The sequence below is a fragment of the Mobula hypostoma genome, chromosome 1 (assembly GCF_963921235.1).
Source record: "Mobula hypostoma chromosome 1, sMobHyp1.1, whole genome shotgun sequence".
Lineage (NCBI taxonomy): Eukaryota > Metazoa > Chordata > Chondrichthyes > Myliobatiformes > Myliobatidae > Mobula > Mobula hypostoma.
Genome location: NC_086097.1, coordinates 87506226 through 87530933, shown reverse-complemented (window position 1 = coordinate 87530933; position 24708 = coordinate 87506226). Strand labels below are relative to the sequence as shown.

The 24708-nt window shown below is 40.6% G+C and overlaps 1 protein-coding gene across 11 annotated transcripts in view; it reads right to left on the bottom strand.

Annotated features, from left to right (window-relative positions):
• The window catches only part of sipa1l1 (signal-induced proliferation-associated 1 like 1), a 444836-nt gene extending 420760 nt beyond the window's left edge, over positions 1-24076 (bottom strand). For 7 of the 11 annotated variants that reach the window (XM_063052321.1, XM_063052293.1, XM_063052377.1 and 4 more), the window contains exon 1: positions 23832-24076. The gene's annotated coding sequence lies outside the window, so the exon portion shown is untranslated. Of the gene's footprint in view, positions 1-1404; positions 1506-21774; positions 22151-23831 lie in introns of those variants that run through there. The other 4 variants (XM_063052303.1, XM_063052359.1, XM_063052313.1 and 1 more) reach the window with 3 other exon arrangements.
• Positions 24077-24708: the final 632 nt, after the last annotated feature.

The following is a 24708-nucleotide window of genomic DNA, read 5'->3' as shown; positions in this document are numbered from 1 at the left end:
ATGAATTTCCCTCACAGGAAGGACAAGTAGCAAATTCTAGAGTTGTGAACTGGCAGCAAAGGAGGAATGACAATATTTTTCCTTTTAAGAGTGGCATGTGACTTAAGGGGAAACTTGTTGCTGTTCAGTTCTACCTGCTGACCTCACCATCTAGTTAAGAGTTGGTGGAAATGTGAAGTATTATTGAACAAGCTTTTATAAGTTGTTACATTATAAGGCATCCATTAGTCTTGCGAGACCATGGATCTGCGCCTGGAACACCTTCACTCTTCAGGGCACAGGCCTGGGCAAGGTTGTATGGAAGACTGGCAGTTGCCCATGCTGCAAGTCTCCCCTCTCCACGACACCAATGTTGTCCAAGGGAAGGGCCGATACAGCTTGGCACCAGTGTCGTCGCAGAGCAATGTGTGATTAAGTGCCTTGCTCAAGGACACAACACGCTGCCCCGGTTGGGGCTCAAACTAGCGACCTTCATGTCGCTAGTCGAATGCCTTAACCACTTGGTCACGTGCCCAAGTTGTTATGGCATTATTGCTGTTGTTACATTACATTGTGCTTAATGTGACTACTGCGTACAGCAACAGCAAAAAGAATCTCAGGAGGAAGTCTGTGGGAATATCAGCATCCTCATTCTCAAGAACAGGGAATAACTAGATTAGCTCAAATCTATACCGAGACATTGACTATTTATTTCCAACTAAAGATTTATACTTTCTCTCAGAATTGATTCCAATAAGGTGTCTGGCAAAGTTAAACTAATTGATCTGTAATTAATTACTTTATTGCATCATTTCAAAACAATGGTAGAACATTAGTAGCTCTCCATTCCTCTGGCACCTTTCCTGTAGGCTGGGATATTTAAAAAAATGATATTTTCTTTCTTGCTTCTTAATAGTCTGAGACATTTTCTGTCCAGGCCTTGTGATTTATCCATTTTCAAAATCCAATAAACTTGCAGCTTTTCTACTTTCACCCACCCAGCATTTCACCCTTAACTATTCATCAGCGTTGGATATAGGTGGATTGGCCAGATACTGGCAAATGGATTTTAATTCAGACATGTGTAGGGCAATACATTGAGGTCAAGGGAAGTACAAAAGAAAACATAAGAATATTGAGGAAACTGCAAAGTATTCATTAAGAATCCTTCCTTATCTGCCACCTCCATAAATAAGTTAACTTGTAGCTTCCGGTGGGCCCCAACTCATTTCTAAATGCCTTCTTTCTTAAAATGTACTTAAATCTTTGCATTTTTTTAAACCTTCAAATATTTTCCATGTTTTCCCTTTTATTTACCAATTTCATTTCTAATCTCAATCCTTTACTTTCCTTGCCTTATCATTGCCATCCAGGCAGCCCTAGATCTGACAATCTCACCTTCTTCCCTTGTTGGAACATGTTTACCTTGAAACCTGATACGCCTTCTTCGTTGTCTTCCATTGCTTGGAGACCAATTTACCATCACGCAGCTGGTTCCAGTCCACTTTTGCAATTCAGTCCTCAGCCTAAAAAAAATTGGATTTAACCATAAGAACCCTTGCTCCTATACTGACTTTGTCTTTTTCCATAACAATGCTAAACCTAACTAAATGACAGCACTGTGGTGCTATGTTGTTCTCTAGAATATGGACCACAAGGAGATCATAACTGAACAGCACAAAATTATGGTAAATCTAGAAGAGGCTCATCATTTCTTAACAGAGAAGTCAAAACTAGCATGAATTGGTAGAGGATTAAGGAGAGGTGCAGGATACAAGTTTTATTCAAAGTGTAATGGAGGTTACTGTCTCAAAGGACAATAAAGGCAGAAACCTCTCCTCTGAAATTCCCTGGTTAAATACCTGTATGAAGCTGTAGGGCAGGCTATAGCAGTTCAGAGAACAGGCATTGAAGAGTCTCCCATCAATTCTTGAAGCATTAGTTCCTGTTAATGTGCAAGTAAACCCAGAGTTGATTTACTTAAGGCTTGGATGCATGAGTCGAATATTAGAGATAACTGAAGAATGTGCTCATGTACCTATTCCATTTCTCATATTTCATATTTCTCAATCTCAGCTGATTCCTTGCTGGTAGCATCATGTGCCTTTCACTGCAGGAAGAAAATCTGCTGTACATCATTCCTAGGCTGTGCTGTCAGAGGCAGGAGGAATTTCAACATTTACTCATTAACATCTCATGTGGTACACTACTCTGGACATCACAGGGTTAACCTTTGAAAATAAGTGAGTTTATTGAGAAAAATAACATGTATTGTGACAGATCTTTACTTTCCAGGGCCCAAGGAGTTTACTGCTAATCCCAGTTTTTCCAAGCACAGCAGCACGACCCTTCTAAGGGTCAAGAGTTGTCTGTGACCAAGTTAAACTTCTAACCAATATACCATGATCAGTCTCTTCTTATATAAACAGAAAATAAAGTTCTTCTTGGCCCATGATTTGATCAAGAGAAGCAACAGGATAATCAAAAATTCCATTCACCTGGCATGCTGAATGCAACTGAAAACATCGCATGCAGATGATGTCAAAGAGTAGCAGAACAGTATAAATGTTAGAAAGCAGCCAGGATTGTGGGAATGACAGTAGGAAGATGTGAGAATTTATTCCTCGGCCTTCAGTTCCTGTAACAGATGACTTGTTTCTCTGCAATTTGTTATGTATTTTTAGATTGTAAGAGTTGTGCCTGTACTACAGAAATCATTTATAATCTGATAATCTTTTATAATCAGAATCAGGTTTATTATCACCGGCATGTGACGTGAAATTTGTTAACTTAGCAGCAGCAGTTCAATGCAATACATAATCTAGCAAAGAAAAAAAAATAAAGTAAATCAATTACATATATTGAATACATTTAACGGCAAAAACAGAAATACTGTATATTAAAAGAAGTGATGTAGTGTCTAAAGGTTCAATGTCCAATTAGGAATCGGACGGCAGAGGGGAAGAAGCTGTTCCTGAATCGCTGAGTGTGTGCTCTCAGGCTTCTGTACCTCCTACCTGATGGTAACAGTGAGAAAAGGAATGCCCTGGGTGCTGGACGGCCCCAATAACAGACGCTGCCTTTCTGAGACACTGCTTGGGTACTTTATAAGCTGGTACCCAAGATGGAGCTGACTAGATTTACAACCGTCTGCAGCTTCCTTTGGTCCTGTGCAGTAGCCCCTCCATACCAGACAGCAAATGTTCCATACCAGAATACTCTCCATGGTACAACTGTAGAAGTTTTTGAGTGTAATTGTTGACATGCCAAACTTCTTCAAATTCCTAATAAAGTACAGTCACTGTCTTGCCTTCTTTTTAACTGCATCAATATGTTGGGACCAGGTTAGATCCTCAGAGAACTTGAGGTTAGAAATTCTTAAGTCTCAGTCAAGAATTATTTTGTCCAAATTAAATGTGCATCACTAAAGATAAAATAAACTATTTAAAACTACATTATTAGTTGGAAACATCTCATCCCATCACTGCTGAGCAGGTAAGGAGAGAGTTCAGCAGACTTCACCTAAGCAAGGCAGTGGGTCCAGATGGCATCAGCCGAAGCGTACTTAAGGTGTGTGCTACTCAGCTGGGTGCAGTCTTTCAACATATCTTTAATCTAAGCTTGGAGAGAGTCCCAGTGCTGTGGAAACCATTCTGCTTAGTTCCATTACCCAAGACGACATATCCCACCACGCCCAGTGACTACAGACCAGAGCACTGACCTCATGTTATGAAATTATTAGAAAAACTGGTCCTGACACACACCTTTCACTGGGCCACCTCCCCCCTCACCACCGCAGTTTGCTTAGCAATCACATTTTGGAGTCAAGGACACCGCTCCTGCTTCAACAGGCTTACACCCATTTGGATGAGCCAGACAGCACTGTAAGAGTCATGTTCTTTGAGTTATCCAGTGCTTTTAACACCATACAACCTGCTTTACTAGGGAGTAAACTCACAGAGATGCAGACGGATGCTCCACTAGTGACCTGGATTACAGACTACGGGTTCAGGCGGTCACTGTTTGTGAGATGCAGAGCCGTGTATCAGAAACTGTGGTTAGTAGCACAGGGTCACCTCAGGGGACTGTCCTATCCCCCCCACTTCGACTAGGAGTCCTGCCGCCTGTAGAAGTTTTCAGACAATTCGGCAGTTCTGGGCTGCATCAACCAGGGACAAGAGGCTAAGACAGGAGAGTACTGAGCAACTTTGTTGAATCGCTTGCAGCTCAACATCATGAGACAAAGGAGTTGGTGGTGGATTCCAGGACAAGAAGATGAAAACACCATGCATTACCATCTCCAACAAGGGAACAGACGTGGAAGTTGTCCAGGACTAAAAGTACCTGGGAACTCACCTGGACAATAAACTGGACTAGACTGAAAATATAGGGGCTCTGTACAAGGGACAGAGCCGACTGTACTTCCAGAGGAGGCTCGAGTTATTCAACGTCTGCAGTACTATGCATAGTGGTTTGGTCTTCGATCGGGCGCCGGACGCTCAGAGAAATTCAGCAGGGGGCAGGCGCTCAGCCGGGGGCTATGGTCGAGTGGTCAGCGACTTGGGGCGGCTCCCCCACTGGACTTAGTCTGGTGAGGAGGGTGTGAGGACACACAGGAGGACTAAAAAATACAAGACCGGACAAAGAGCGGATGAGCTCCTTGTGAGCTAATGGCTATCTTCCATGGAAGAGATTAAAGCCTCACCATGTATCTACGAATCGTATGCTATGCACCTAGTTAGAAGAGACATGATGAAATTGGGCGCTGCACCGTGTGCCTGGACCTGCCCAAGGCCTCCACCTAAGGAAAGGCTGAGCTCAAAGAAGCAGCCGCGGCTGGAGGCCGATACGGCCTCGGACTCGAGTTTGGCGGGGGTGGCGGTGGGCGGTGCCAAGGCGGCCAGTGAGAACAAACTGGAGGAGAGGCTGTTCTCAGTGCTGTCGCAAGATCGAAGAAGATGGAGGTACATAGACGCCAACCCCGGATTCAGGATGGCACCCACTGACTGACAATGCTGCAGATGATATACCACTCAGTAGTAGCCGGCATTCTATTCCACACTGTAGTGGGGCAGCAGGGTGAGAGCAGCTGATGCCAAGAAGATCAATAAGCTCATCAGGAAGGCTAGTTCCGATCTGGGAGTAGAACTGGATTTCCTGGTGGTTGTGTCTGACAGGAGGATGCTGCAGAAGTTGCAGAGCATTATGGACAATCCCTTTCACTCCCTCCATGACATACTGGACAAACAGAGGATCAGCTTTTAGTAACAGACTGATTTCATCGAGGTGCACCACTGAAAGCCACAGGAGATCCTTTCTCCCTGTGGCTATAATACTCTACAACTCCTCCTCCTTAACTATATAAGTATATGGTCTCATGGCACATCTGTATTTTGCAATATTACTTTTCAAATGTACATTTTGTATATTTTTTTCGTACCTCAATACTTACATTTTGTATTTTAAAGTATATATTTCTGACTGAGCAACTTTGCAACAACAATTTCCTTTGGGATAAATAAAGTTTTAACTTATCTTATGCTTGGTGGGAGTGGGGGGAGAACCCACTACTTAAACAGTCATAATTGACAGCTGAACCCTGTCATGGAGACTGAACAATGAAGTAAACTAGTCCTTGAAGTGTATGTAGATTGATAACAGTATAATCTTTCAAAGGTGGGGATACCTGTACACACTTAGATCACTGATTGAAAAAATAAAAATTTTCTTCAACTTTTCACAAATTCTTCAGTCAATTAACTTTTCCTGAAGATATTAATCCCTCTGCATAGGGATTATAGGCCCTGTTCCATTACAGGCATCTCACATTTATATACAATTAAATCTCTCTTCAGTCTCCTGTGCTGCCTCATTAGTACATGTGGGCCTTGCCACTAATAAAATTAACTGATGTATTCCTTTAATTTACAATATTGATTACTGCACGTTATGTTAAATGTAAAATACAATCTGAACTCATGAGAAATACCACTTTTTTTTTTGCAACACACACAAAATGCTAGAGGAACTCGACAGGCCTGGCAGCATCTATGAAAGAGTAAACAGTCGAAACCTCAGGCCAAGACCCTTCATCAAGACTGTTAGCTATGCAATTTATCCTATAAATCACCAACATGGGTAGTATATAACAAGGTTTTCCTAATCTGTAAGATTAAACCTCAAATTAAGAATTAACATCAGTGCATACACAGTTCTTCAACTCCAGGACAGGCTGTCTACAGCCTCCAGCGGACTTGGACTCAGACTCAGACTCGTCAGCAATGGGCCCTCAATATCTCCAGAAGGCTCGCAGAGATTCACAGACTCATGCTCCAGTCCATGGACCCTGACATCTGATTCAATCCTTGATCTTGATCCTCAGCATCAAACTCAGGACCCGCTGATCACCAAAACACTAGACCACGAAATCCAGTCTTGCTGATGATGGGACCCCAAACATTAAGCCTTGAACTCCGATCTCTCCAATCTGCAAACTCAGGGTGTCATGCACCCGATTCCCCTTGCCCACATGGAATTCTAACTCCAAAACCCACCGACAATTCGCTGACCCTATGGGTGGTTAGAGAGGGCAACCACAACCCTTGTCCCTGCTGGTCAGCCATCCTGACACTCGACCACAGATGTCCCACAAATGCGTCATTGACCATCAAATGTGGAAGAGGATTAGACTTCCACCTGACCTCTAATTCCTCCCACGTCCCTGTCCCTAAACCTCAATCTAACCTACAACTCCACTCTCTGCGTTCAAGTGCATCCCTCTAAACTTAACAAAAAAATCTAAATCTGGGCCATGACCTCGACAGAGGTCACAGCTCAGAGCCATCCATTTCCAACTAATCCCTGCAATTCCGTCCTTAAAATTTAATGATTTTCTCCACCCCTCTCATTAAGATAACTCACAGCAAATCTCTTCTCAAACTTAACTTCGCCCTACCTTGGTTAGTCTTTATCACATTTTACCTCAGGATTTCAACTTACATTGACAAGTGTTCCTTCTTGAGGCAAATCCCAATGCAGTGTTCCGACCCAAAACATCAACAGTTCCTTTCCTCCCACAGATGCTGCTTATCCAGCAGATTATTTATATACATTGCTTTTTTTTTAAAATGGAGGAAAATGCAAGGTGGTATATTGTTAATTAGCACATTGCAGAATTACTTTGATTTCCTGAGGGGACATGCCAAAGTAGCTGTTGAGATGTTTTCAGTAGTGGGAAGAGTCTCAAATGAAGGGATGTAATCACAAGAGAAGAATCTGGCTGAGACTTGACAACCTGAGTTATAGGTGAAGGTTGAATCGGCTAGGATATTACTTCCTGGAGCATAGGAGAATGGGGGAGGAGGGGGAGATTTATTACAGGTATACAAAATTATGAGGGGTATATGTAGGGTAAATACAAGCTGGCCTTTTCCACTGAGGTTGGGTAATACTAGAACTAAAGGACATAGGTTAAGGGTGAAAGATGAAATAGTTAAGAGGAACTTGAGGGGCCGGCTGATGGCGCAACCACATCGGCGCTGGACCCGGGAGCGTAGGTTCCCGGGTTCGAAACCAGTTGGGTCTGCTCCCGAGTACGCTTTCCATCCGTGCCAGGTTGAGTGTCGAGATCACAACTCAACTTCATAAAAATGTTTTTTTAAAAAAAAGAAAAATACTGCGAAAATGTCTGTGTGGGGAGTGGCGCGCCACACAGTCTCTCTCTCTCGCTCCGCGCCTTGTAAAAGCCATGAAAAAGACATCACGGACACGCAGACGCACACACACAAAGACGCACAGACTCGCACAAAGGCACACGCCAAAAAGAGGAACTTGAGGAAGAACTTCTTCACTCAGAGGGTGATACGAAAAAAATACCGGTTCGATTTCAACATTTAAGAGAAGTTTGGGTAAGTACATGGATGGAAGGGGTATGGAGGGCTATCCTCCAGGTGCAGGTTGATGAAACTTGGCAGAATAATAGCTTGGCACTGACTAGACAGGCTGAAGGGCCTGTATGTGTGATGTGGTGCTCTACAACTCTATTAGCTCAAGGAGTCTCATTTAGTTGCCATATCTCCCTGGATGCCTCTGTTGAATCATCCCGTTGTTTGTTCATGCTGAGATGAGCAGGGGTGGCGTGGAGTGGGGAGGGGAGAGATGGCTGCAGTGGGGTAGTTGGAGAAAGATGGTTCTGTTGGTGGAGATAGAGAGAACATCTTTATCAAAGCAGTGGATTTGGATTCCGAAGTTTGTGTGCAAGAAACTCGAAGTTCAAATGTCAATGCACTACTGATTTAGTGCATCAATGTTGGAGAATCAAACTTCAAACCTCTCTAATGCTGAAGCAAAACATCCAAAAACATTGACGAAAGAATATCCAAGAACACTTTTTTTGTATCCTGTACATTATTAACCCACTGATCAATAGGTTTATAATTTTTAAAAAGTTGACCCTCATCACATTGCTATTTGTGAGATATTAATGTAAATTTTGATTAACCTCTGATACTATGAGGAATTTTATCTACTAAATTAAAACTGTACCATTGAATGCAACTCATATTTCCAAAATAGCAAACAAATAAACACCACAAAATTAACTGTCAACCAAATCATTAAATCTGAATTTCTTTGCCACAAAAATAAACATTTTCAGAAATAAAACTTCAATGATTATACAACTAATACAGCTCCTTTAGAAAATGAGTTTGAGGAATTAGTAATGGAAAACTTAAGGACAAGTGAATTAAACTGATATTGTGCAGTCTTAAATACAGAATTTATCGAAAACATCCCAGAAATGACTGCCAATCAGAAATCAGAACAGTTGGGAATGAGCAACTGTTGCAAATTACAGTTGCAGGTAAATGAAACTGAGCCAATTGTTGGAAGTGACAAGTCTCAAAATATTGAGAAAATTCCCTAGATAATATTAGGGAATGTTCAATTTGATTGAAAATGTATTTTATTGTCCTTTTTCAGAAAGGAAGCCATAAAGACAATAAAAACTCTAGCTTATCATCTGTCAAAGGAAAATTGTTATGGAAGAGTATTTTTGCTACACCACACTGCCCATTAACAATGAAAGTTCACAGTAAGAATTTGGAAAATAGAGACATCCTCTAATATCCTGTGAGTCACTCTCACCAAAAGTAGTAATCAATGATGCAATCACCATGGACTTTAATATACCAGCACAGATATTGGTTGAATGAAGATTTAACCCCTACCTAAGCAAAGACCTGGACTCACTGCAATTTGTCTACTACGAATGAAATCTCACTGGCTCTCCACTTGGCTTGGACCACAAGACGGAAACAATATGCACGTCAGGCTGTTGTTTACTGATTGCAGTTCAGAGTTCCAACACCATCATCCCCTCAGTAATAATCAGCAAGCCTGGACCACCATACCTACCTCTGCAACTGGATCCTTGACTTCCACATCGTGAGACCATCGTCAGACCAGATCGGAAATAACACTTCTTCCTCACTGACAATCAACACAGGAGCACCTTAAGGATGTGTGCTAACCCACTGGTCTACTCTCTACATTTATGACCATGTTGCTAGGCACAGTTGAAATGCCATCAATAAATTTGCAGTTGTCACAACTGTTGTTGGCAAAATCTCAAATGGTGACAAGGGGGCATGGAGGAGAGAGATCAATTGGTCGAGTGGTGTCACAACAACCTTGCACTCAATGTCAGTAATGCCTAGGAAGGGGAATCCAGAACACATACTAGTTGTCAAAGGGTCAGCATTGGAAAGGGTGAGCAGTCTCAAATTCCTTGGTATCAAAATCTCCCAGGATCTATACTGCCCAACATATTGTTGCAATTAGGAACAAGGCAAGCCAGTGAATATATTTCATCAGGATTTTGAGAAGATTTGGTATGTCACTAACAATTCAAGCAAATTCCTACACACTTATCACTGCTTGGTACGGAGGCAACAATGCACAGGATTGGAATAAACTCAGCCAGCTTCATCATGGTCACTAGCCTCCCCACCATTCAGGACAAATTCAACAGATGATGCCTTAAGGGGGCACCATCCATCATTAAACAATCCTCACCGACCAGGATATGCTCTCAATGGTACCATCCAGAAGGAGATACAGAAGACTGAAAACGTTTTAGGAACAGCTTTTTCCTCTCTGCCATCAGATTTCCAAATGGACCATCACTTTTTGCACAATATATTTTTTTGTAACATAAGGAATTTCTTGTGTATTGCATTGTACTGCTACCATAAATTTCACAACACAGAGCATTGTGGGCTGAACAGCCTGTATTGTGCTGTCAGTTTTCTCTGTTTCTATACATTCAATGGCCACTTTATTAGGCATACCAGTTCATTAATGTAATATCTAATTAATCAATCATGTGGCAACAATTTAGTGCATAAAAGCATGCAGACATGGTCAAGGGTTCCAGTTGTTGTTCTAACCAAAATTCAGAATGGGGAGGAAATGTGATGTAAGTAATGCTGACTGTGGAACGACTGTTGGTGCCAGGTGGAATCATTTGAGTATCTCAGAAACTGCTGATCACCTGGGATTTTCATGCACAACAGTCTCTAGAGTTTACAGAGAATGGTGTGAAAACAGAAAAAAAAACCTCCAGTGAGTGAAAATGTCTTCTAATGAGAGCAGTCAGAAGAGAATACCAGAGTGGTTCAAGTTGACAGGAAGGTGATAATCACGTCATAACAGTGGTGTGCAGAAGAGTATCTCTGAATGCACAGCATTTTAAACCTTGAAGGGAATGGGCTACAACAGGTATGTCAGTAATAACACATCTGATTCTGAGTTATTTGAACCTCAAACATAAAGTTCCTGGTCCTCAGGCAACAGTGATCCCTGTTCCATGTAGTTCCAAGTCCTGAACCATCTGCAGCAAGCATCCTAAGGCAAAGAAAAATGCCACCAACACAGCATCCATAACATCCTTCAACCTCAATGGAAAAAAAAACATGAGCAAGCCAATATCAGGATCATCTCCAAAGTCAACGTCCTCAATATTAAGACCCAAGTTACACTCAGGCACCTTCTCAGACAACATCATCACCCAACACCAGACTCCTAAATAGATGCTCTTCCAAGCTCCTTCATGGAAAGAGATGGCCAGGTAAACAGAGTGAAATATTGAAGGATACAATCAAGAGTTTCTTGAAGAAATACCATTGTACCCACCGACTCAAGAGAATCGTTGGCTCATTACCAATCAAAAGTGGAGATGTAGCATTTTGGATGTAGTATCTTGAATTAATCCATTTGGAGAGGATACAGACACTTATGCTGTCAGTCACTACTTACCTCATCACTTGAAGAATCTGTATTTCCATATCATATCTACAACCAACAAAACAGTCTAAAATTAAATAATCTTCGATCTGGAAGAACTACTTACGAAGTAATAGCAGAGCAAATCAAAAAATTCAAGATGTTCAGTGAAAATTAAGATGGTTTTGCGAATGTTAAATAATAAATGAGCAAATTTTTGTAATTCCTTGAACTAGCACACGGGAACCAACGGATGCATAATACTTCACTAAGGTGGCACATCAAAATTTATTGCAGAAAAAAAGACCTCACAGTATAATGATATAGTGCTCGGTAGAAGATTGGTTAACATAGGAAACAGAGAAAGCACGTAATCCGTCTTTTTATCTAGTGGGTAAGTGTTGTGCCAGAGAGATCAGAACTGAAATCTTAATTTTTTACAATTTGTTTAGGTAATTTGATATGGTTTTTAAATTTGATGATATAAAAATAACTATGATGACCCTTAGTTTCTTTATGTGCATGCATCGTAGAATGCAACCTCTCCAAGTGTATCACAGCTTGGTTTGACAACTGCTCTGCCCAAGACCACATGAAAATAAAGCTTGACAGTACATACCACCCAGCTCAAGGATAACTTCTATCCCACTATTATCAGGCTTTTAAATGGACCTCTCCTGCACAAGATAAACTCTAGATCCCCCAACCTCACACTTTATTTGTCTACCTGCACCACACTCTCTGTAACTACAGCACTATATTCTGCATTCTGTTTACCACTACAATACACTTGCACATAGAATTAAATATTGGATGGCACACAAACAAAAGCTTTTCACTGTTTCTTGGTATACATGACAATAAAAAAAAAATTCCAAAAACCAGGAACAAAAATTGCGAAGAGGACCCAAGGCAGCTAAAAGCCATTACAGACGGGTGAAGTGAGTAGAAAAAGATATGACAAATGAAGCTATAATGTGAGATAATGTGAAGTTATCTACTTTTCGAAATCAAACCCAACACAGGTCCTCCCCAGGTAACAAACACATATATACAAACAAGTGTTTGGGAAAACACTGATGGATTTTCTTGTGGCTGTTGTGCTATAGGCACCTTCTGCCATGTGCAAGTTCATTTCATAACAAAATATGAAGTCTGGTTTAACTACCCGTTGCCTTTGATTGGTCTATGGTTTTATTTAAATACATTGTCATAACTTACAGGACCTGTATTATTGCCTAAATAATGGGAGATTGCAGACCTCCCATATCCAAAGAGGTATGTGCTTCCTTGCGCATGATTCAAACAAGCTAGCATTAAATATAAAAGTAATTAGGAAAGCTAACAATGTTATTTATTACTAAGAAATTGAATACACAAGGTAAAAAGATTGTTTCCGTTACCTAGGATTTTGCAAGAACACTTTGGAAGTCTTAGTTAAAGGCTCACAAATGCATTGGCATAATCCATAGATTTACTAAATTACACAACATGGAAATAGTGCCCATCAGCCCAACTTCGATGCCAAGCAAGTGCCTATCCACCCTAACCCCATTTGCCAGAGTCCAGCACATATCCTGCTAAACCTTTCCAGTCTCTGTCCAAGCACTGTAATTTTATCTGGATCCATCCCTTGTCTGGTTTATTTCAGAGACTGACTCAATTAACATTTGCAATGGGCTAGCTGCCTCACAGAACAGGCTGAAGAAACCAATTTTGGATCTGTGAGTGTACGAGACTAAGACGGGACTAGATTGACTAAAGTGAAGCACAAAATCTTGAGTGTCTTGAGAGGGCATTTATCTTGAGATAATTTCAAACTGAAGGGGAGTTCACCCATTTTAGACAGATGAGACCATGTTTTTCCCTTTTACTGGGTCATGAGGCTTTAGGTAGTAGAAGCAGGGTTTTTGAAAATTTTGAAGGCGTATGGATGGACACTTAATATGCAAAAAAGTGAAAGATTACAAGTGCTAGAGAAGAACATGGAGTTGAGGTTGCAAACAGACCAGCGCCAATCTTCTTAAATGGCCGAGTAGGGTCATGTGACTGGTTCCAGATCCTGCTCCCAATTTGTATAACTTACTGTTTCACAAATCTCATTGCACCCAGGCACAGGCTACACTTTATCAAGGTCTTAAAAGAATGTGCAAATATACAGAGCTCAGAGTCTACCATTACCTGACCCACATGCCAACAGGGGTTAACCGCCTTGGCTTTTCTTTCATCAGACATATGTTAAACACGCAGTTTCAGTCAAAAATGCAGTGTGAAGTGGTTGTGCAAGCATGCAATTTGGTTTCCATGGGGACAACTCGCACACTCATTGATGCTGATGCCTAAGCAGGACACTTAAAATTTCACCATGCACCAGTACTGTAGCATGAGCAAGTTTTGTTTGCTGCACAAAAAAAAATTGATTTGCTGGAAAAATATTACCTTATTTAATAAGATCATTTATTCATATGAATATTAAATGTATAAATAGATATTCAGCCCTGAAGCTAATATTTTGCTAGTAATTAATTCCCTGAAACTACCTTAAAATATGCTGTTTGACACATGTATATCAGTGTTGCAATATTAGAAAGGAATTACAGGGATAATGCAAAGAGCATAACGATATTTAACGTCACAAATACATCCACATTATGTTGACTGTCACCTAGGTAAATGTCCATCCATTCTTATTTCTATACATATGCACTTCATTAATCCACTGGGTATATTTTGCGTCATACTGCAGGAAAGCAAAGGATTGTTTCTCCCCAGCAACGACTGAAGAATTAAATTACAGTGTCATTTAACAAACATTTCATCCACACTAAAAATAAAATTCTTTTCAGTGGTTCTAGAATAAGCTACTAAAATATAGGTTTCAACAACGGTGATGATAATTGGGTACCACTTACAACCAGAAGATACATTTGAGGCAAAGATGCTTTTAAAGAGAAGCTAAAAATGCAGTAAGGGCTAAGAAAAACAGGACATATCGTTGGGGTTAAGCAAGGTGGATGAAGGTCACTTGAATATCAACGAAGGCGTAGAACTACTGGGTCAAATGCCCACACAGTTTCTATGCTACAAATTCAGTATTTTATATTATTCAAGTTAAACTCAAATCAAAAGATGATTTTCAGTCAAATCACAAGAATTTCAGAGATGATGTTATGACTTCCCACAACAGCAGTATGAATGCATAATAAAAAATTTATGAAAAGTAAAAAATGTAAATCCTACCTGAAGCACAGAATTAAAGTACTATCAATTAAAGAATATTGTAAGAAAATCAGTATTAAAGTGGAGTTATGTGGCTGTGCAGGGACAGACCAGTGTTTATAGTCCACACAGGATTGGACGGAGTACACTGAAAAAAGCCTTATCAGCTTTTTTTCCTCCCTCCATCATAATCTCATTCCCCTTAAAAGACATTAATAAATACTATGTACTGTACTGTACTTCAGCTTGTGCTCAAGAAAGCAAGTTTCGCAAGTGCTTCACTCTGGGTCAGGGAGTTTCTCATGAACCTCCTGATTTTACTGATTTCTTTTTTTCTTTTACACTCCTTGGTTATCATAACCTTCGCCCCCAAAAATACCAGAAAACACTGTCTAGTTTTTTTTTTACAATGTTTACAGTTCTTAAGACCTGCAAGAAATCAGGTTGCTATTCAATACACTAATTTCTAAAGTTCTGTTATTATTACTTTGTACTTTTATTTGTCCTTTCCCCAGTGCCTTCATATTTTTTTAGAAATAGATACCAGAACGTAAAATGTATCCTAAACAGGGAACCATTAGAGATGAACACAACTTCTACTTTTGAAGTTTCTTCCAATGAATAAGAACCAAAGCTGTTGCAGCTTTAACATGGCCTCATATGTTACTACATTTCTATTTTAATGTACAACTATGCTATTTAAGCTTTTATTAACCAAGAACAGCATGGCCTACTTATTCTTCCCAAGAAAAAAGCACATCACACAAATCTATATTGAAACACATTTGTTTTTCACACACCTATTCTGCATGGTAACTAACGTTTTCTCATATTTTGGCACAATTCCCTCAATATTAACCATACCCTTAAAATTCAAATTTAATTTCAGAAATACCCAAATCCTTCATCTAACTTGTGAACAACCATGATTCCAACAACATTTCCGGTAGAATACCACTTCTGTCAATTTGAATGACTCTTCACAACTATTACTGTGTTTTCCATTATGTAGTTAATTCACAATATGTTCTGCAAATAAACTTCTGAATCTAAAAATGCTGATCTTCAGAATGGAGTCCCTAATGCACATTTTATCAAAGGGGTTTCAAGGTCAATGCAGATCACATTCACTACTTTACTCCAACCTTTTCTATTACCACGTCTAAAGGATCCAATAAAGCTTGCTAAACATTTCTATTGCTTGTGAAATCTGCACTGACTATTTTTGTATCCTTCTCCAGCTAATTTATAGTGCACAGTATATGAGGAGTGCTTGATGGGTCTGAGCCTGTACTCAATGAAGTTTAAAACAGTGAATGGCTATCTCATTGAAACCTAATGAATATTGAACGCCCTAGATTGAGTGGACATGGAGAGGATGCTTCTAATAGTGCAGGAATGTAGAGCCTGAGAGCACGGCCTCAGAATACAAGGACATTCCTTTAGAACTGAGATGGGAAGGAATTTCTTCAGCCACAGGGTGATAAATCTGTGGAATTCAATGCCACAGACAGCTGAGGAGGCCAAGTCATTGAGTATATTTAAAGCAGAGATTGATAGGTTCTCAAGAAGGAAGGGATAATAAAATCAGACATGGTCGAATCGTGGAGCACACTCAATGGGCCAAATGGCCTAATTATGCTCACATGGTTTTGTATTTAATTACTTTCATTCAAAAAATCTTTTCAAACAAGTTTAATTATTCCATGCTTATCCTGTCTCCCAATTTCAAAAAAAAAACTCTTAAAATCTACCTCATCGATCAAGCTTTTGGTCATTCGTTCCAAGTGATGCCATTTTTCCCCCTTTACTAACATGCTTGTTAAACACTTTGCCATATGACGAAATGCAACTTGAAAAATGGAAGATAAACAATTACCTGAAGAACATCTACCAATAATCTTAAAAAACAGGGGTGAAGTAACAGAAGATGGCATAAATCATGACTTGGAATGAGGAGATCAAATAGATAGCTATAATCTTTTCTTATGACAATAAAGGAAGGCACCGTTGATTTTCCAATCACTGAAACTATACTGCCAAGAACAAATTGCTTCCTGCACAAATGCAAGCTGCCAAGACACTAATGTACCAGCATATTCCACCACAAGTATTAATTTCACAACATGATAAAATTATGCAAAATTCAACTTCAAGTAATTATAGCAAGATGATTTTTATCAATTGTTCTCCTTTTTTCAAATAACCTATATAATGGCCTAAACACAAATTTTTCATACACTATAGAATTGGATAAAAACCAAAATGCATTTGCTCCAGATATCAGAGTCTGATATGACCCACTTAAACCTTCACAGTGGGGAGCTCAGATAATGAACAGTTTCTAGGCCACGTAAGCACAATGAAGATTACAGAATCTAAGGTATACTTGGAGGTTCCTGTTGTATTGCCAGTATAACATTTCTAAACAAGTGGAAAACTACAGTTTGTTCAAGTGACACAATTTTTATTAACAATTTTCAAATGAATATTTTCCTTCGCACTATCCACACTCTATTATAACAAAGCAGTCGTGGATACTTTTCAATTTATTTATTAACTGGATATCACTATGTATGTCTTTCACTGACAGCTATTAAGAGTATCCACACTACTGTGAATCAAGAGTCATATTTGGCCAGACTAGGCAAGTACTGAAGATCAGAAAGACATTGTGAATAAGATTAGATTGGAAAAAGAGAAGGTGCAAAGAGACTTGGTACCGTTTTCCAGCAATCCCCAAAAGCAAACATCAGGTGCAGTGAATAATTGGGACGGCAAGTGGTACATGGGCCTTCACTGGAGCCAGGATATCAATCTGCAGCTATGTAAGCCAATCGAAAATTGCACGTGCTGCTTTGGCCTCCTTATTCAATAAGAATGTTCTTCCATCGAGATGGTGAAAGTAAGATTTACTGGACTTACTTGTGGAATACCAGAACAAAAATACAAGGAGAGGCTGTGTCTTTGAAACCTACCAAATACTGAAATGCCTAGATAGAGGAAAGGGTTTTCTCTCCCCTCCCCCCAATAGAGAGAGTGTGTCTAGGACCAGAGGGCACTGACTCAGAATAGAAAGATGTCCCTTTAGAACAGACAAGGAGGAATTTCTTTAGCTAGTGGGTGGTGAATCTGTGGAATTCAGTCTCCATGGCTGTCTCTGGCAATAAGTCATTGGGTATATTTCAAGCAGAAGTTGATCAGGAAGGGTGTCAATGGTCACAGGAAGAAGGGAGAACTGAGTTGAGAGGGAAAGTAAATCATTCCTTATCAAATGGCAGAGCACACTCGATGTGCCAAATAGATCATTCTGCTCCCATGTCTTATGTTCTAATTAAGCCTAAATTCATTGTCATTTCGGAAAATAAGAGGGTACCTCATAGACACAAAAAAATTATGGGATCTGCACAGACCAAATGGAAGTGAAGAGTCCAGAGCCAGGTACCCTTTGGATACAGGGTAGGCCATTTCAAACACACATGAGAAATATTTTAACTACAAGGAATGTGGACCTGTAGAAATCACTACTACACAAAGCAGTGGAAACCAATAAGGAGGTGAAAGGAGGCAGGAACAGGATAGTAAAATGATCAGCCATGATCACAATGAATACTGGGATAGGCCATTGGGCCAAATTGTTTATTTCAGAATATAAAAACTGTTTAATTAGGAGAGAGCCATAATAAATATCAAACATCCTCAAATACATTTCCCACCCCTCCTACAAAGATACCTCCACAATAGAATTATAAAGGAGACAATCAGGGAGATTACTCCAAGACTAATATTAATATTAGTCTTCAGATAAAGAATCTCGATAACCCCTACACTGCAGCATACTCCAAACACTTTGAAATATTATCTTCCTTGTTGAGTAATAAATTAAGAATATTGACCAATTTTTCTTCATCCTGCAGCATACATAGAGTTATTCATCAAAATGAGAAATTGCAACACCCAATATCAATTAAACCTGACATTCTAGTGTGCAAAGAAAAGATAAAGCTTTATTTGTCACATGTACATTGAAAGATACGAAGAAATGCATTGTTTCGCCTAATCGAATAATCAACAATTGTAGTGGGGGCAGCCTGCAAGTATTGCCACGATTCTGGCGTCAACATTGCATGCACACAACTTACTCACTTTAACCCCAACTCTTCAGTATAGGAAAGTATAGAACTGTGCCTCTAGGTAACTTCTGTAGTTGGTTTGCTGACTGATAGTCGAAAACATTTAGCGGAAAATTACGCTAGAGAGTTAGTAATGGGGGACAAAGAAATGGTGGATGTATTTTGTGTCAGTCATCACTGAGCAGAATGCCAGAAATTTGGGAGCGGTAGGGGGGCAGAGGTGAGTGTGGTTGCTATTACTAAGATGACGCTTGGGAAACTGCAAGATCTGCAGGCAAATAAGTTACCTAGAGCAGGTGGCTACAGACCAGGTTCTGAAAGAGGTATCTGAGGAGATTGTGAAGGCATTAGTAATGATCTTTCAAGAATCACTAGATTCTGGCGTCTAGTGAATTGGAAAATTGCAAATGTCACTCCACTATTTGAGAAGTACGGAGGCAGAAGAAAGGAAATTATCGGCCAGTGGGTCTGGCTTCAGTAATTGGGAAAATATCGGAGTCCATTATCAAGGAGAGGGTTTGAGGGTATTTGGAGGCATTATAAAGTAGGCTAAAGTCAGCATAGATTCCTAAAGGGGAAATGTTGCCCAACAAACCTGTTGGAATTCCTTGAGGAAATAACAGGTAGAATTGACAAAGGAGAATCAGTAGATGTTCTTTTCTTGGATTTTCAGTAGGCCTTTGACAAGATGCCACTCATGAATCTGTTTAACAAGATAAAAGTCCATGGTATTACAGGAAAGATACTAGTATGGATATATTTCCTGACTGGCCGAAAGCAAAGAGTAGGAATAAAGAGGACCTTTTCTGGTTGACTGCTTTCGACTAGTGGTGTTCCACAGGGGTCGGTGTTGGGACCTTCTCCTCATGTTATATCTCAAAGATTTGGAGGATGGTATTGATGGTTTTGTGGCCAAGTCTGCAGATGATACAAAGGTGGAGGGACAGTTAGTGTTGAGCAAGCTGGGAGTTTGCAGAAAGACTAGGACAGATTGAGAGAATGGGCAAAGAAGTGGCAGATGGAGGAGTAGAAGGAATAAATGAGTACACTTTTTTTAAATGGAGAGAAAATTCAAAACAAAGATAGTAATGCAAAAGGGACTTGGGTGTCCTTGTACAGAATTCCCTAAAGGCTGACTTGCAGGATGAGTTAGTCGTAAGGACGGCAAATACAAATGCATTCATTTCAAGAGGACTGGAATACAAGAGGAAGGATGTGTTGGCTGAGGCTTTAGAAGACATTGTTCAGACTGCATTTGGAGCAGTTTTGGCACCCTTATCTAAGAAAAGATGTGATAGCATTGGAGACCGTCCAGAGAAGGTACACGAGAATGACTCCAGGAATGAAAGGGTTAATGTACGGGGAGCATTTGCTGGCTTTTGGCCTTTACTCACTGGAGATAGGAAGGATGAGGGGTGATCAAACCCATCAAATATTGAAAGGCCTAGATGGAATGGATGTGGAGAGGATATTACCTGTACTGGGCGAGTCTAGGACTAGAGGGTCTCAGAATAGAGAGACATCTATTTAGAGCAGAGACGAGGAGGAATTCCTTCAGCCAAAGGGCTGTGAATCTGTGGAAAACATTGCCACAAGAGGCTGTGGAGGACAGGTCATTGAGTAGATTTAAAGCAGATGTTGATAGGCTCTTGATTAGTCGGGGCAACAAAGGCTACGGGAAGTAGGTAGGGCAGTGGGGTTGAGAGGGATAATAAATCAGCCATGATGCAAAAGCACAGCAGACTTGATGGGCCACTTGGCCTAAATTCTGCTCCCATGTCTTAAGGTCTTATCTTAAAACCCTCTACAGTGGTTTATCTATGTGTTACACAATGCATCACTGTATTGGATGTATGTGGGCTGAAAATAAAAACAATGACATGAACTTCTTTTTAAATGACATCATTTTTAGAATTTGGAAAAATGACATGCACTGATAGACACTAACATTTGGGGCAAACATCTTTTGTCCATCTGACTAAGCACCCCTGAGGTTCCTTTGCTGATTCTGCTTTTAAATTCCATTGATAAGCAATTCCTATGCGGTTTTTATTCCTCCCACCCCCACGCTGATAATATAATCCATAGTGACTTTTATTGAGAGTATATCGAGCAAATCTTATTTGCCTTTCTTACTTAATGCTAAAACATCATCACTGATTGCTAGTGTTACCTCTAGGAGTCACCCAATTCATAGTGAAGAGGATGACAGCAGGAGGCACACAAGAGGCTGATATTCTGACAAAGATTTTATAATACAATATCCCAATCACTACCAAATTCAAGCACATGATCGTCCTCCCCAATCCCCACTCAAATTTATAAGAAGACAACACTTATTTGATCCTGATGGTCACATCTTGGAAATGACCCACTAACCAAGCTACTTGACCAACAATTCTCTCTATACTCGTGCTGGCTAAAAGAAAGAATAGTCCCAGGAATTATTTTATGTTTTCTACCTATGTCAGTATAATTAGATTATCCTCCGCTGTGTAACGGAGAATGCATGATTGCCATCCACTGCCCTACACCACATTGCTGAGAACAATAGGCAGACCAGGGGAGTCCCAGGCAATCCAAAGCAACCCTATGTTCCCCCCCCCCCCCGTACAGAGCCTACATATATTACATCATAAAGTGACTTAAAGGTTGTTAAACATCATGGATGCCAGGATGTAATATAAATGAAAGTGATAAAATTAGAATTACAAAATAAATTGAAACATTTAGATTGTGTACGAGTATTAAGTGGTCAATTGTAATTGTGCGTGAACTTGTGCATCTTGTAAATACTGAGGAAAATATTCTATCGCATCTCAAGGCGATGGTGACTGAATAAACCAGTTGACTCGTCAGCTGAACATCACAAATTAGACTGCAACACTTTGAAGGTCGTCATTATTTTAAATATAGTACAAGTTTAAGGGCAGAAAATTAAAAGCATTGTATTCATTCACTAGGCAATGAACCAAAATCCTATCGCACGACTGACAAAGCCTGTTCACTGAAACAACAATGATGTCATTAACATCAGAATGCATCATCATGTTGCATGTTTGCTATCAATAGCGAAGGCGACTTAAACTAGCACAACAACTTTTCTTTAAGTAGGCAACGATCAAACCATTAAAAGCTGCTATCTCCCTTTACCCACCTGTATCCAATTTGCAGGCTTCTCGCTGAGTGGGCGGCTGGTTGGAGAAGGAGAGTGGGTATTGAAGGTTAACACTGTGACTCGTAGCCAACGTGGTAGTTATGGTGCCAGATACATATGTTTCCTCCACTAGGCCTTTCACTGGCTGAAACTGCCTGTCAAGTGCTTGTGAATCCTGCCACGCTCTTACCTCTGCACAGCGGGTCTCGTCCTCTCAACCTACTGCGCTGTGCAGCCGCGAGCTCGGCTCGCTCCTCTTCCTTGACGACGGGTAGAGCCTAGCGACAGCTTGATTGACGTTCAGGAATTGGCCAATCAGATGCGGCAGCTCCGGCCGCAAGAGCCCCTCAGAAGGCAGGAGGGAGGACTGGTCACCAGGTTGCAGCTTGAGGTGTTCGAGCACTTACTCAGGTGGCGCCTCCGATGATGACACTCAGCAAAAGAAACAAATGGCCTGCACCACCGCCCACGTTGAGAAATGAAGCTGCTAACTGTGGCGATTAGCTGCCCATCACGGTCTTTTTAGCAATATCAACGACTCACAGCAATAGTATTGCAAAAGTATCCGTTTGTTTCTTGCCATGAATGAACTTTGCAAACCACGGTGGGGAGGGAGGCCCATGGGGCGGGGGGGGGGGTGCCGGAAATATTCATGGGACTGCACCAAAAGAATGCACGGATAAGTCTCCGTAAACCTTTCTGGTGGCTACTTTACCTGTGCGTGTATGCGATGAGGAAGGCAGTCTCGATTAGTATGAAAATTACTGTAAACGACAGTGACTTCACAAATGGCGAAAGGATCAAAAATTTCCCAAAGGAAATTCAATAAGGATATTGCAATACAATAAAATAATACCGCCATCAACACATTAATCTTATTGAACACCCATATGCAGAGAAGGGTAGAAATAAACAAAATAATGTACCAGAAGAGCAAGAAAGATAAATTTGCACATATTTGTGCTTAAATGTCATTTGATTTTAAGAGTCGTTTTCCGATCTCTTTCATGAGTGGAGCGCAGAGATGCCAGAAAACAAGCAATTTTCATGAAGTTTCTCTGCACTCCTACCGCGGACCCGCATTTCAAAGTGGGCATTTTCACTTGTACTCGAAATGTCTACAGTGAAAGAAAAAACGTGGTAAAATTGTCACACAGCAAATTACCCGGACAGTAGCAGGTGAATGATTCGCCGTCACCTACGTCTTCCAGCCGGAGACATTTGTTTGGCTGCCAAAAACGATTTTCATCTGAACCGAAGCGTTAAATTTTTCACTGGGAGAAAATTAGATTATAAACGAAGTGACGTTCTCATTCAAGCTGAGATATTGAACCTTTTCAGACAGCGATCCTTTCTTGGGGTCATTTTGCAGTAATTTACAAGAAATATATTAATGAAAACATTGAGTGTTTCAAAACAGAAATGACCAACGTAGAGAAACAGGCACGGCGTCACATTCATTTATTTTCATTCAACCGGCCGTGATATTGTGAACAATCGTTGTATGTCTGTATAACCACCCGGTCCTGGCACAATAGAACGGCCTCAAATCAGTTTTGGCTTCTGATCCATTTACTGCCGCTTCTGAAGCTTGTTGTACTGAATATAATCATACCCACTCCCACAATATTTGTAACTTGTGTCATTCTTCTGTAACTATGAGGTGGGTAATCTTAGTATTTCAACGCAGATTTTTCACTGCTTCTGTACAAGCGCTGAACCGAAAAAAAAAACTGAGATCCGAGTTAAATAAGCGATCTGCTACATCTGTGACAGTCTGCCACCAGCGGCAAGGATCTTTCTAGTGGCAGTGTATAAAGTTTTATGTTGAGCAGATTATTTTGATCCACCCGGATTCTTTATAAGTATTCCAAACATTCTTGAGAAAATGTAAGATACCAGTAAGTGTGTGTGAGGGGAACTGCAGTCACCGAGCTTAGCGCACCGTCAACAAAAGAGGGACCAAAGCTGCAGCTTCGAGCGCTTACATATCAATGCAGACTCTCTCTCGTATTATTTCTCCTTTTTGTATTGGAAAAAAAGCTGTGGTTTCTTACCCGCAAGTGTGCTGGAATTGCCCGTTTTTGAACTGAAGGGCAGCGAAGCTCTTTATTTTCCAGACTCCGAGGTAAGATTTAAGATCCCAGTCAGAGCGCCCGATTCGTCCAAGCAACGGCTCGCCGTATAGCGATGTGCCTGCCTGCCTCAGAACCAACCCCCTGCCCCGAGTGCAGCCGGTTGTTCGAAGTTGCCGAAAAAGTTCAGGCCAATCCACCTCCAACGTCTGAGGTCACTGCGGCAAAACGTCGCGATACTGAAGTGCAGGAGAGGGCGGTTGGCTGTGCTGTTGCCGAGGAGCGGCACGCTGACTGGGGCAGAGGGCGACTTAACTCTTTCAACTTTCTTAGCGGTTTCCCAAGGAAACGGCGAACGGTTAATTTTGTAAACACAGACATTGCAATTTAGTGTGTCATTTGTAGAAAATCTAAGCTTCATGAGTGTAATGGTTATCGCAGGGTAGCCTTTTCATTTAATTATCTTCTCCCCATCCACCATTACTGTCGGATGGGGTTTCACAGTACACTGAAAGCGCTTTGAAGCGGATATTTTTTTATCGACTCAAGTCAGTGTCAGACTCAAAATATCTGCATTTATGTCATCTTCCTCTCAATTACTTTGAATGGCTATTACGGTATAAGCAAAACCAGTGGCCATTTTATACAGAAGCAATTACATTATTTTGGTTAATATTGTCCAAGATAAAAGCTATAACTCAGTATCCATCTCATGCTTACATAAACGGGCAGCAGTTTGTCCCCAGGCAACGCAGCATTCGAAGAATCTGTGCAGATCATGCAGTAAAGTCAGGCAGTTTTGATTGCCATTAAATAATGTAACAAACTTTTGTTGTGAATAAATTATTAATCGAATCAA